We start from the raw sequence: 13,407 nt of genomic DNA, 5'->3' as shown, positions 1-13,407 counted from the left end.
TTCATAGTCGAAAACGGAAGAAAGTATGTTGTCTTCAAAATTAAATTTCTATCAAAGCTAACAAAACTTTTCAAGTTTTTTTTTTTTTTTAATACGTTCTAGTTTAATAAAAAGAAAGGCATAGAAATTCCAGGAATTTTGATACGACAAAACAACTTCATATATTGAATCAGCCATAGATAAAATAAAACAATTCTTTTCCTCGCTTTTATTGCGGAAAGGAATTCTTACTACCACTTTCTTTTAAATTGATATGCAATAAATGGGATCAGATTTACGTCACCGCGCTGATTGATAGGTTTACGCAATAACTTTAAAAATAACATTGAATGAGCTCTTAGAAGTAACTTTAAAAATATTTTTACCATTTTTTATTTATTTATTTAAAAGAAAATGAGGTAACATTTAACTCGCGGTACGAAATGGTAAGTTTACGCAAACTTAAAAAACATGATGCTTTACGTAATTCTGTTTCTTCCAATGCCGATAATTGGCTATATTCCATTTAAAACAAATATTCATTTGTGTTTGTAAATATTCCTATCAACAGTCAGAATTTTATGAAGCTTGGTTTTCGGGGGTTGTTTTTTCACGCTAAATCAAACGCATTAAAAAAAATGATATGTTTCTTCAGAAATGCTATTATATATACTTTAAGATTTTTATATTATTATTTTACATACTATTTGCAAATTTACATTCTTATTACATGTTTACAAAACGTTGACCTTATTTACAAACTGACAATGAATTGTGTCCTCCACAAGTTTATATGTCCCAATACCAAACATAATGAAAGAACAAATTTTTGAAGCTAGTAGAAACATGCTATGGAATATAAATCTGGAATTGTTTTACCTTTGGAATGTGAGGCGAATGAAGACACATTGAACGTTTATAGTATGTACCAGAAACTTGATTAGTGCATGTATCTTTTCTGTGTACAACTCATCTTAGTACATCTTAGTTTTCGTTGACCAGGAGTTGGCACTTGGCTCCACCTCCTCGGACGCAGAATTCATTTCAGCGCTGGAGTAAGAAGAGAAACATCTCCCCGCTTGAAATTGAGACAACCCCTAATGCGCTCCAAACACAAAAAGTGAATTCTTTTTTAGTCACTTACTTCGCTTTATTATCATCTACAATTATACCTTTCGTTTCTCTAGCTCAGTGTTTCCCAAAGTACAAAGTACGCGTACCCCCAGGGGTACGAGAACAGTTAAGCGGGGTTACGCGTTCTTATGCGAAATATCTTGCAACAAACACAAATTTCACATTTTTTTTTTACTTAAAAACAAAGCTAGCCATAAAAATTTACGCTTACGTATTTTTCTATTGGCTATTTTTTGCTGAGTTAACAGTTAATAGTTAGAGGTGTCAATAGCCAGTTGTGATTTTTAACTTTTGTGCAATTTTTTAGAGTAAAAAATCCATTCATTTTTGTATTAGTGGTACACAGGGTTACGAAGAATTTAGCAAGGGTACACAAAAGTCACAAGTTAGGGAAACACTGCTCTAGCTGATTAAATATATTTTAAATTTAAAAACTGCTGTCTTCCAGCAAAATGTCTCAAAAAAGACAAACTATTTACTCAAAAGAGAGAAATATCATCAAATTTATGAAATATTTAATGTTGAAAAAATGCGCATAAAGATTGCGAAATAAATATTTTTGTCATATGATCACCAAATAGCAACCGTGTTCAGGATTGTTCACATCCTTCTCCCAAAAATAGCGAAATGGTATCGTCGGATACCAAGTGATGAAGGCGGAGCCAAGTGCCATCTCCTGGTGAACGAACTAAAAATAAACAGTCATTCAAAACCAGATAAATCATTTAGACTTACCCTATATCCATTAAAAATCATTTTTCGATTTTTTAAAAAAAATAAATTATTTAGTTTTATATCACATTTAACACTGTCTGTCTTCAGTGTAAAATATGATATGAAACTAAAGCATTTACATTGTTTAAAACAAGTGCTGATAATTTATCAAAAATTAATTTTCATTTGTCACGAATCAAATTTTTGTTTATTTTAATGTTCGCATTGCTATACCACAATAGGAGCGAGCTGATCTAGCTTTAAAAAAAATACGCTTGGCGTTCAACGTGTTATCAACTAAAATTCTAGTTTGTAATTATTCACAACTGTTATATCCAACCAACTATAAAAATAATACAAAATTTCAATAGGAAGTAAATATACATTATTAATATAATTAAAAATGTTTGTTAATTAATTCTATTTAAAAATTGAAAAGTTACTACACATGACCCGTACTGGTTCATAAAAATAATCACTTATTGGTTTTCATTTTGTCAAAAAGTTTCACCAAATTGGTGAATTTTTAAATGTTTTAAATATTAGTCCGGTTTTTAAGCACAATCATATACTATGAAATATATTTTATATTTAGTATAAAATTAAAGCTTTCGTTCAAGTTTGGAGCTCAAACTCTAATTTCTTTATTATTATCATCATCTATGGAAAAAAAAAGCTGAAAAAGAAAAATATAAACTGCTGAAAGTATATTGTTTTACAACAAACATCAGTACTGTTGTAAATTGTCAATTATAGATAAACGCTACAGTAAGTTTCAAATTAAAAAAAAATCTTCACGAGATTAATGGTGCAAATTTAAATTTTCAAATTGCGTTCTATTTTTTTAAATATAATTATAATAGCTGCGTTTACATAAATTGTTATTGTATGTTTAATTCTATTTTAATATATGTCTACAATAAGTAAAATTTTTTATATTACCTCACAAAAATTGCGTCATTAAAGTTTGCGCCCCCTATCAAACGATAAATAAATACACATTTATTTATAGTTTTCTTAAATACAAAGAATGCTGATTTTTTCATGCACCTAATTTCAAGAAACGCATTTTGTAGTTACGTCATGATTAATTTTATTTTTTTTCGGAATTTTTATGTTAAAAGCAAACAAATACAAAATTACTTATACCGACCTGAAAGCCACTGATGGACAAACTCATTCGTGGCATGAAATTTTGTACGCAATTAATAACGTCCAATGCATTGTGTTAAAAGAATTGCAATTACACGATAACGTAAGAATTCGAATGAATTGTGCTATTATTTTCACACTTTAAACTGAAATCTTTCAAAGTCCCTCTTAAATACAATTAATTATAATCAAATTAGATTTTGCTTCTTTATTCGTGGCATAAAATTTTGTATGCAATTAATCCCGTCCAATGCATTGTGTTAAAAGAATTGCAATTACTTGACAAAGTAATTGGAATAAATTGTTTCATTATTTCTACATTTTAAACTGAAATCTTTCAAGGTTTCCCTAAGATACAATTGATAATAATCAAATTAGATTGTGCATAAATATTCCAATTTCAAAATGAAAAAAAAAAATTAAATATTTTTTTACTATATTGTCGGTGACTTCAGCATTTTTAAAAACATTGTTTGAAATTTTTCAACCACTGCTGAAAAAAAGTTTCGGAAGAATTTTATTTCTGAAATGAAAATATGATAAAAACGCGTATGCTTCCTCTTGACCCACGTCCGCTCAGTTTGATAGTAAAGGGAGTGGGCTCTTAAGTTTGGTACAACTACAACGACGCCCTCGCCTCACAATGTGAATGCAACAGGTCAAGGAGAATGTATGATAACTTCCATAAAGACAACGGAAAAATATTTAGGAAATATGTAATTTTCATATTTTTTTAATTTATTTATTTAATGGGCACGGAATAACATGAGAATGAAATATGTCAACATGCTCCAATTGTTTATTCCCTTTGTCAAACTTAATGTTCACCAATCATTTCATATAAATCCAGAATAACAAATGTATAAATGTCATTTGCACAAACTAGAGCTGGATGATAGATTGATACATCAAAGGCTAATTGAAAAATCAGCCGACTGATTGTTTTCAGACCTACTGCAATGAGACCATTTACCTCCAGGCTAATAAACAAACAATCACCGTCATTTAACAGTTAGCTAGGCTGTTTGGTAAAGTTTCTAATTTCTAATCCGATTGGTTGTTTTTAAGCCCACAGCAACGATGCTATTTATCTTTAAGTAGAGATAATATAATAGATTGTTCAATCGATTCGTGGTTTGTTTTAAACCACTTGCAATGAGCCAACTAATGTAATATTTTGTTGCAATATGCCCAATGAAGTAAACGCTTCTTAAAAGACTTAAAAGAGGTCGCTTAAAATTAAAACTAGCTCCAACTTTTTATACAGTAGATATAAGGTGGATTGCAATAAGCATAAGCAAATCCTAACTACTTATGTAATTTTTTGCTCAGTTTTCAATTAGCCTAAAGACATATGGACTGATTGAAATTAATGTGTAATAAAGATTGTGAGGGGCTCATTTATCATTAAGGTAATTATTTTTGAAAACATTATATTCGATTACTCTATCAGCAAAATTTGTTTTAAGCCATCTACAATGAGCCCACAGTTGTAAACGCTTATTGCAATGAGCCGAATAAAGTAAAGGCTAATAAAGGTTGATTGAAATTAATCTAACAATTTCAGACTAAATAGAATATGCTGGTAATTAGGCTGGTTCATTATAAGCCATTTGAAATGAGCAGATGAAGTAAAGGCTTATTAAAAAGAATCAAAGCATGAGAAATAAATTAAAAATAAAGCTAACTACAGGTCTTTATTCAAAGAGCCGGTAAAAGACAAGGCAGATTGCATTAGGCCTATAAGTAATTTCCGACACTTGCATAATTCTTGCATATTTTCTAATTTGCCTGAAGGTATATGGGCTGATTGTAATAAATAAAAATTTCAGGCCGAACAGAATACACAGATGGCTTTTCCAATTAGCCTACATCATGATACCGATATTTTATAAAAAATAATCTCACGATATGTCGTGAATATCACGTCGTACAATAAATGTCGATTACATAAAAATTATCGACTACGATAAACATCGAAAACGATAGTATCACGATCATCATCGACAATGATAAATATCGTGATGAATCTTATTTGAGTATTAAAAATATTTAGTAATCTAAATTTGAAAAATATCGCGATCTATCATGAAATATCGATATTTTGTGACGATGTATCTCGACATTCAATATCGCCCAGTGCTATTTTATTGTATAACTGTGTGTTTGTATTTGGTGGAAAATTTCAAAATTTAAAGAAAACTGTTATTGTATGTTGACAATCAAGTGTTAAATGTGCCACCATGTGCTGCTAAAGATTTCTATTTTCTTAAAACTTATTTTAAAAAAAATGTTTTATCAATATTTAATCTAAAGCGAACACTGGATTTGCTTGTTAACCCATATTATGCTGGCGATCATAACGTAAGTAATGCGCTATATTTATAAACTTATTGTTAATGATAACTGGATACGTTTAATATACAGGGTATTAAAAATATACAGAGTGTTTCGTAACAACTCTTAATTCATTTTTTGTAAACCCTTGTCAAAAATTAAGTCGAATAGGCAACACAAAAACTCAATTGAAATGAAAGGAATCACTACTTTGGAAAGCGGGTCTGAAAACGTCAAAAACTTTTTGATTAACTGATTTGATAAAACTTGGAGGTGTCTCCAATTAGATAGTAATGATTTACATGTCAATCAAACAAGTTTTAAATCTAGCCGTCCTCATTAGTGATGCTTAAACGTTTTTGTTTTTCCTCGCTTAAATATTTTTTGCGACCTCTAATGCATACATTTTTTTAAAAAAATCATGTTTGGGTGATAATTCTAAAAATATTTATTAAGGGCAGACTTTATAGAACACTCTGAATATAATGCCTCATTATTATATGTTGCGTTAAAATAATGTAACATGAGTGTCAATCGTCCATTTTTGAACCATATTTGTTATGTGGTCCATATTTGTAACAGAAAATTCTTTATTATTGGGTTGTATAATGATAGTAGCAGTTAAAAAAAATTTTCAATAGATATTAGATTCAGTAGATAGTGATAAGTTTTAAAATTATTTTTAAAGGAGACGATACGAAAGAATCATATTTAATTGCAGCTTTAAAAAAATTAATTATGAATGGTTAAACAAAAAATCGTTTGATTATGAATTTGAGTAAAACTGAAAAATATAAAGTTGCGCAAAACAAAAGGCACTTTGATTATGAATGTAAATAAAGCCAAAAAGTATAAAGATGAGTAAAATGAAAAACACTTAAATTATGAATGAGAGTAAAGCGGAAAATATTAAATTGAGTAAAATAAAAAGCACTTCGATTATGAATGTAAATAAAACGGAAAAGTATAAAGGTGCGTAAAATAAAAACCACTTTAATTATGAATGAGAGTAAAGCCGAAAAATATTCGATTGAATTATAAATACCTTCTGTAGTTTCCAATCAGGTAAGAAATTTTTTATTACATTAAAAATATATAAAAAGCCTGTAACTAAGCTTAAAATATGTTTTATTTTTTTATGGAAAATTCAGAAGAAAAAATTAAAACAAATAAATTATTTGAAACAAAAACTTTCTGTAAAAATTTATTTTGGAAGTACGTTTATTTAGAATACAAAAATAAAGAATTTTTTTTTTATCATTAGACGCATTTATCAAATAGCTAATTTGGTTATACAAACAATCCTTATGACGGAAACATTAAATTTTATTTAATAATTAATTTGGTTGAATCGACAATTTTTATTGCAGAAACATTTAACTTTATAATTTAGTTGTATCGACATTTTTATTACAGAAACATTAAATTTTATTTAATAATTAAATTGGTTGTATACACAATATTGCAAAAATATTAAATAGACCACAAACTGGCAATTTTTTTTGAAATCATTTTTTAATGGCTATAAAATAAGAGTAATGAAAATTACAATACACTATCAAGTGTTTATGAAAACGCATTGATACCAAAAATTAGAGTTAATAAACATGAGCGAGCCCTATTAAAAAGGGGATCAAAATCCATTAAAGAAAAACGAAAAATTCCAATTCTAGCTACAAATACATGCGACTGGGCATATATATTTTCTCCAAAAATTCCTGCTCAAAACTGTTTCGATAGATGGCGCTGCAGTTAGTCACCTAAAGCTAATAAAGAAAAATAAATTAAAATAGTGGGCTGCGCCTCCTGCCCTCTAACGCTCGCCAACACCCGATAAATTCGTGATATAAATCAAAAATTGTCAAATAAATTCGTAATATATAAATTCGTGGAAAAAAAGCGCTTTCAACAAAATACTAAAATAGAGATCTATCGACAAAGTCTACTCACTTCTGCCTAGCTTAATAGTATGAGATTGCCGCAGCTGATAGGGCGAATTTCGGAAGAGATCACATTTGCTGAGAATGCTTTCTCTGGTTATTTCAGTTTCCGTTTTTAAAAGCGCTATATGTTGAGCCTCCTCAGCTAGATTTGGCATGTGACATTTTTAGCGGCAATCATTGGTCGATTTTCTAGCGTTGGCATTCGGGGAGTTGTAATGAGTCTTTTTTTTGTCTCCGTGTAAGAGAAATATATATACAGATTTGCATCACAACTTACAGCACGTAATTGCAGCCGATGATTGACATTTCAAAAATATTGCAATGATAATTAGATTCATTAAAAAGAGATTTTCGATAATTGGATTCAACTAACTATTTTTAAGATTTTTACAAGATTCTCCGCAGCGCCATCAACCAACATTTCGAACTGAAACCAAGAACTCTAGGAAGAATATGTTTGTCCCGCCACATGAATTGCATTTTCAGACTTAACTATTTTAATTTTGCAAATTCTTGTAACGGTATAAAGATTCATTTACAGGACATCCAGTAAACTCAACAATACTTTTCCTCATTTTTCAATACTGGAATATTATCCCCCCCCCCTGATGACTCAACAAAAAAAAAAACGTGTTCAGTGTTCGCTGGTTGTCGGATTTCCTATATCCTAAATGTTATTCAAGTGTTTTTTGTGAACACGATACCAAAGAACATGTGTTGTCCTCATTGTATTATAAATGGATATTTATGTAATCCACACGAAATAAATACTTTGCAAATGTATGTTTGATATCTCTTTTAGTCAACGGATATATATAGTTCGTTCACCAGGAGTTGGCACTTGGCTCCGCCTTCATCACGTGGTATCCGACGATACTATTTCGCGGGAGAAGGATGTGAACAATCCTGAACAAGGCTACTATTTTGCAATCGTATGACAAAATTATTAATTTCGCAATCTTTATGTGTATTTTTTTTAACATTTTATAAATTAAATATTTCTCTCTTTTGAGTAAAAGTTTGGCTTAAGTTTGTCCTTCTTGAGACATCTTGCAGCAATATATTTAATGAGCTAGAATAACGAAAGGGCAGACGATGAAGCGAAGTAAGTGACTGAAAAAGAATTCACTATTTGCGTTTGGAACGCAGTAAGGGTTGTCTTAATTTCAAGCGCGGAGACGTTTCTCCTCTTACTCCCGCTCTAAAATGAACTCTTCGTCCGAGGAGATGGAGCCAAGTGCAAAGTCCTGATGAACAAGCTATACTTGTTTAATGAAGAATTCACATAACGCAACCTCTGTTTCTTCAAGTCGCACAGTGGATAGATCGTAAAAACATGGTGCCTAGTAGAACACCTTACTGACCTTAGTCAAGCATCACTGGCTAAGGTCAGTAAGTGGGAGGGTCAAGGCTTTAATCAGCCTACGTTGGGACCGAGGTTTTGACCTTTGTAAATCTGTTCTACCATAAAGTGCTCTACTTCACGCTCAGGTACTTAGGCTACCAAAGCAGGGGAGCCTTCCTCTCTGCAGAGGATCAAAATTGCGATGGCCTACCTTTTGATTTTCCCACATCGTCGCCAATTGAGCAGTTTTAGTGCATCTTAAATAAAGTACCTACCTGCCACCTGTGTCTGTAAAGTAATATTAAAACAGTCATCCTTTTCAGCTTAATGAGATTTTATTCAGATTTAGCGAAACGTTATCATAAATTGTTTTATTCCAAATGATGTTTAATTTAATAAGACATTTATTCTTCGTGATATTTTATTTATCAATGAATCATACTGTTCAGTGATACGAGACACCACACTGAAAATTATGCTATGGAAACCGTGAATTGACAAAATTCACGGACACTTACGAAGTGTAAAATTTGAGACGATTATGGATGGGAATTATTTTAAAAACTTTAGTTCAATAGGCTTCCGATTATCCGTATGCAGACAAACCGAGTTTTGTTTCTGAGGCAAAATCCCACAATATTGGATACAAATCCCGGATAACCAATAACGAAAAAATTAGGTTGCACTAGATTTTGTTATAGTAAAGTGCACGGTTCTATCCCGCAGGTTATTCGCGATAATATGCCTGTCTTTAATGAATGCCTAGAAACAATTTCTTTTTCTTTATTTTTCTAGGACACTTACGAGAGTAAAATTTAAGACGATTATGGACGGAAATTAATTTAAAAAAATGGACTTCTGATTATCCGTACACAGACAAACCGAGTTCTGCTTCTGAGGCAAAATCTCACGAAATCCTACAATCTTGGATATAGATCCCTGATAATTCAATAAACGAAAAACTTGGGTTGCCCTAGATTTTGTTATAGTAAAATGCACGGTTCTATCCCGCAGGTTATTCGCGATAATATGCCTGTCTTTAATGAATGTCTAGAAACAATTTCTTTTTCTTTATTTTTCTAGGACACTTACGAGAGTAAAATTTAAGACGATTATGGACGGAAATAAATTTAAAAAAATAGACTTCTGATTATCCGTACACAGACAAACCGAGTTCTGCTTCTGATTCAAAATCTCACGATTGATTGATTGATTGATTTGTTCATTTACGTCGCACTAGAGCTGCACAATGGGCTATTGGCGACGGTCTGGGATACATCCCGGAGGATGAACCGAAGACATGCCATCACAATTTTGATCCTATGCGGAGGGGATGGCACCCCCGCTTCGGTAGCCCGACGACCTGCGCGCGAAGTCGAGCACTTTACGGTAGCACAGTTTAACGAGGACCAATACCGCTCACCCTCGGTCCCTACGCAGCCTGATCCAAGTGGTCACCCACCCGCACACTGACCGCAGCCAGTGATGCTTGACTTCGGTGATCTGCTGGGAACCGTGTCTTAACGATCAGTCCACTGCGGGACGCAAAATCTCACGAAATCCTACAATCTTGGATATAGATCCCTGATAATTCAATAAACGAAAAAATTGGGTTGCCCTAGATTTTGTTATAGTAAAGTGCACGGTTCTATCCCGCAGGTTATTCGCGATAATATGCCTGTCTTTAATGAATGCCTAGAAGCAATTTCTTTTTCTTTATTTTTCTAGGACACTTACGAGAGTAAAATTTAAGACGATTATGGACGGAAATTAATTTAAAAAAATAGACTTCTGATTATCCGTACACAGACAAACCGAGTTCTGCTTCTGAGGCAAAATCTCACGAAATCCTACAATCTTGGATATAGATCCCTGATAATTCAATAAACGAAAAACTTGGGTTGCCCTAGATTTTGTTATAGTAAAGTGCACGGTTCTATCCCGCAGGTTATTCGCGATAATATGCCTGTCTTTAATGAATGCCTAGAAGCAATTTCTTTTTCTTTATTTTTCTAGGACACTTACGAGAGTAAAATTTAAGACGATTATGGACGGAAATTAATTTAAAAAAATGGACTTCTGATTATCCGTACACAGACAAACCGAGTTCTGCTTCTGAGGCAAAATCTCACGAAATCCTACAATCTTGGATATAGATCCCTGATAATTCAATAAACGAAAAAATTGGGTTGCCCTAGATTTTGTTATAGTAAAGTGCACGGTTCTATCCCGCAGGTTATTCGCGATAATATGCCTGTCTTTAATGAATGCCTAGAAGCAATTTCTTTTTCTTTCTTTTTCTAGGACACTTACGAGAGTAAAATTTAAGACGATTATGGACGGAAATTAATTTTAAAAAATGGACTTCTGATTATCCGTACACAGACAAACCGAGTTCTGCTTCTGAGGCAAAATCTCACAAAATCCTACAATCTTGGATATAGATCCCTGATAATTCAATAAACGAAAAACTTGGGTTGCCCTAGATTTTGTTATAGTAAAGTGCACGGTTCTATCCCGCAGGTTATTCGCGATAATATGCCTGTCTTTAATGAATGCCTAGAAGCAATTTCTTTTTCTTTATTTTTCTAGGACACTTACGAGAGTAAAATTTAAGACGATTATGGACGGAAATTAATTTAAAAAAATGGACTTCTGATTATCCGTACACAGACAAACCGAGTTCTGCTTCTGAGGCAAAATCTCACGAAATCCTACAATCTTGGATATAGATCCCTGATAATTCAATAAACGAAAAAATTGGGTTGCCCTAGATTTTGTTATAGTAAAGTGCACGGTTCTATCCCGCAGGTTATTCGCGATAATATGCCTGTCTTTAATGAATGCCTAGAAGCAATTTCTTTTTCTTTCTTTTTCTAGGACACTTACGAGAGTAAAATTTAAGACGATTATGGACGGAAATTAATTTTAAAAAATGGACTTCTGATTATCCGTACACAGACAAACCGAGTTCTGCTTCTGAGGCAAAATCTCACAAAATCCTACAATCTTGGATATAGATCCCTGATAATTCAATAAACGAAAAACTTGGGTTGCCCTAGATTTTGTTATAGTAAAGTGCACGGTTCTATCCCGCAGGTTATTCGCGATAATATGCCTGTCTTTAATGAATGCCTAGAAGCAATTTCTTTTTCTTTATTTTTCTAGGACACTTACGAGAGTAAAATTTAAGACGATTATGGACGGAAATTAATTTAAAAAAATGGACTTCTGATTATCCGTACACAGACAAACCGAGTTCTGCTTCTGAGGCAAAATCTCACGAAATCCTACAATCTTGGATATAGATCCCTGATAATTCAATAAACGAAAAAATTGGGTTGCCCTAGATTTTGTTATAGTAAAGTGCACGGTTCTATCCCGCAGGTTATTCGCGATAATATGCCTGTCTTTAATGAATGCCTAGAAGCAATTTCTTTTTCTTTCTTTTTCTAGGACACTTACGAGAGTAAAATTTAAGACGATTATGGACGGAAATTAATTTTAAAAAATGGACTTCTGATTATCCGTACACAGACAAACCGAGTTCTGCTTCTGAGGCAAAATCTCACAAAATCCTACAATCTTGGATATAGATCCCTGATAATTCAATAAACGAAAAACTTGGGTTGCCCTAGATTTTGTTATAGTAAAGTGCACGGTTCTATCCCGCAGGTTATTCGCGATAATATGCCTGTCTTTAATGAATGCCTAGAAGCAATTTCTTTTTCTTTATTTTTCTAGGACACTTACGAGAGTAAAATTTAAGACGATTATGGACGGAAATTAATTTAAAAAAATGGACTTCTGATTATCCGTACACAGACAAACCGAGTTCTGCCTCTGAGGCAAAATCTGACGAAATCCTACAATCTTGGATATAGATCCCTGATAATTCAATAAACGAAAAACTTAGGTTGCCCTAGATTTTGTTATAGTAAAGTGCACGGTTCTATCCCGCAGGTTATTCGCGATAATATGCCTGTCTTTAATGAATGCCTAGAAGCAATTTCTTTTTCTTTATTTTTCTAGGACACTTACGAGAGTAAAATTTAAGACGATTATGGACGGAAATTAATTTAAAAAAATAGACTTCTGATTATCCGTACACAGACAAACCGAGTTCTGCTTCTGAGGCAAAATCTCACGAAATCCTACAATCTTGGATATAGATCCCTGATAATTCAATAAACGAAAAAATTGGGTTGCCCTAGATTTTGTTATAGTAAAGTGCACGGTTCTATCCCGCAGGTTATTCGCGATAATATGCCTGTCTTTAATGAATGCCTAGAAGCAATTTCTTTTTCTTTATTTTTCTAGGACACTTACGAGAGTAAAATTTAAGACGATTATGGACGGAAAATAATTTAAAAAAATGGACTTCTGATTATCCGTACACAGACAAACCGAGTTCTGCTTCTGAGGCAAAATCTCACGAAATCCTACAATCTTGGATATAGATCCCTGATAATTCAATAAACGAAAAACATAGGTTGCCCTAGATTTTGTTATAGTAAAGTGCACGGTGCAATCCCGCAGATTATTTGCGATAATATGCCTGTCCTTTGTGAATGCCTAGAAGCAATTTTCATCTCTTTAATTTTTAAGCGGCAAAATACGATAAAACTTTTACAAACTGAATAATCAAATCATTCTATCTTATTGCATTTGAATATTTCTTGTACAACTACTTTTAAACACGCGCAATGATGATTTGATTTGTGTAAACTAAAAAAAAACTTTAAAAAAACTCCAAACGAACGGCGTTCCGGGGGCGCTTTTTTAGCACTGGAAACGGCAACG

The sequence above is a fragment of the Parasteatoda tepidariorum genome, chromosome 2, assembly GCF_982258835.1.
Source record: "Parasteatoda tepidariorum strain Cologne lab strain chromosome 2, Ptep-v5.0, whole genome shotgun sequence".
Taxonomy (NCBI): domain Eukaryota; kingdom Metazoa; phylum Arthropoda; class Arachnida; order Araneae; family Theridiidae; genus Parasteatoda; species Parasteatoda tepidariorum.
Note: the sequence above shows the minus strand (reverse complement) of the source record.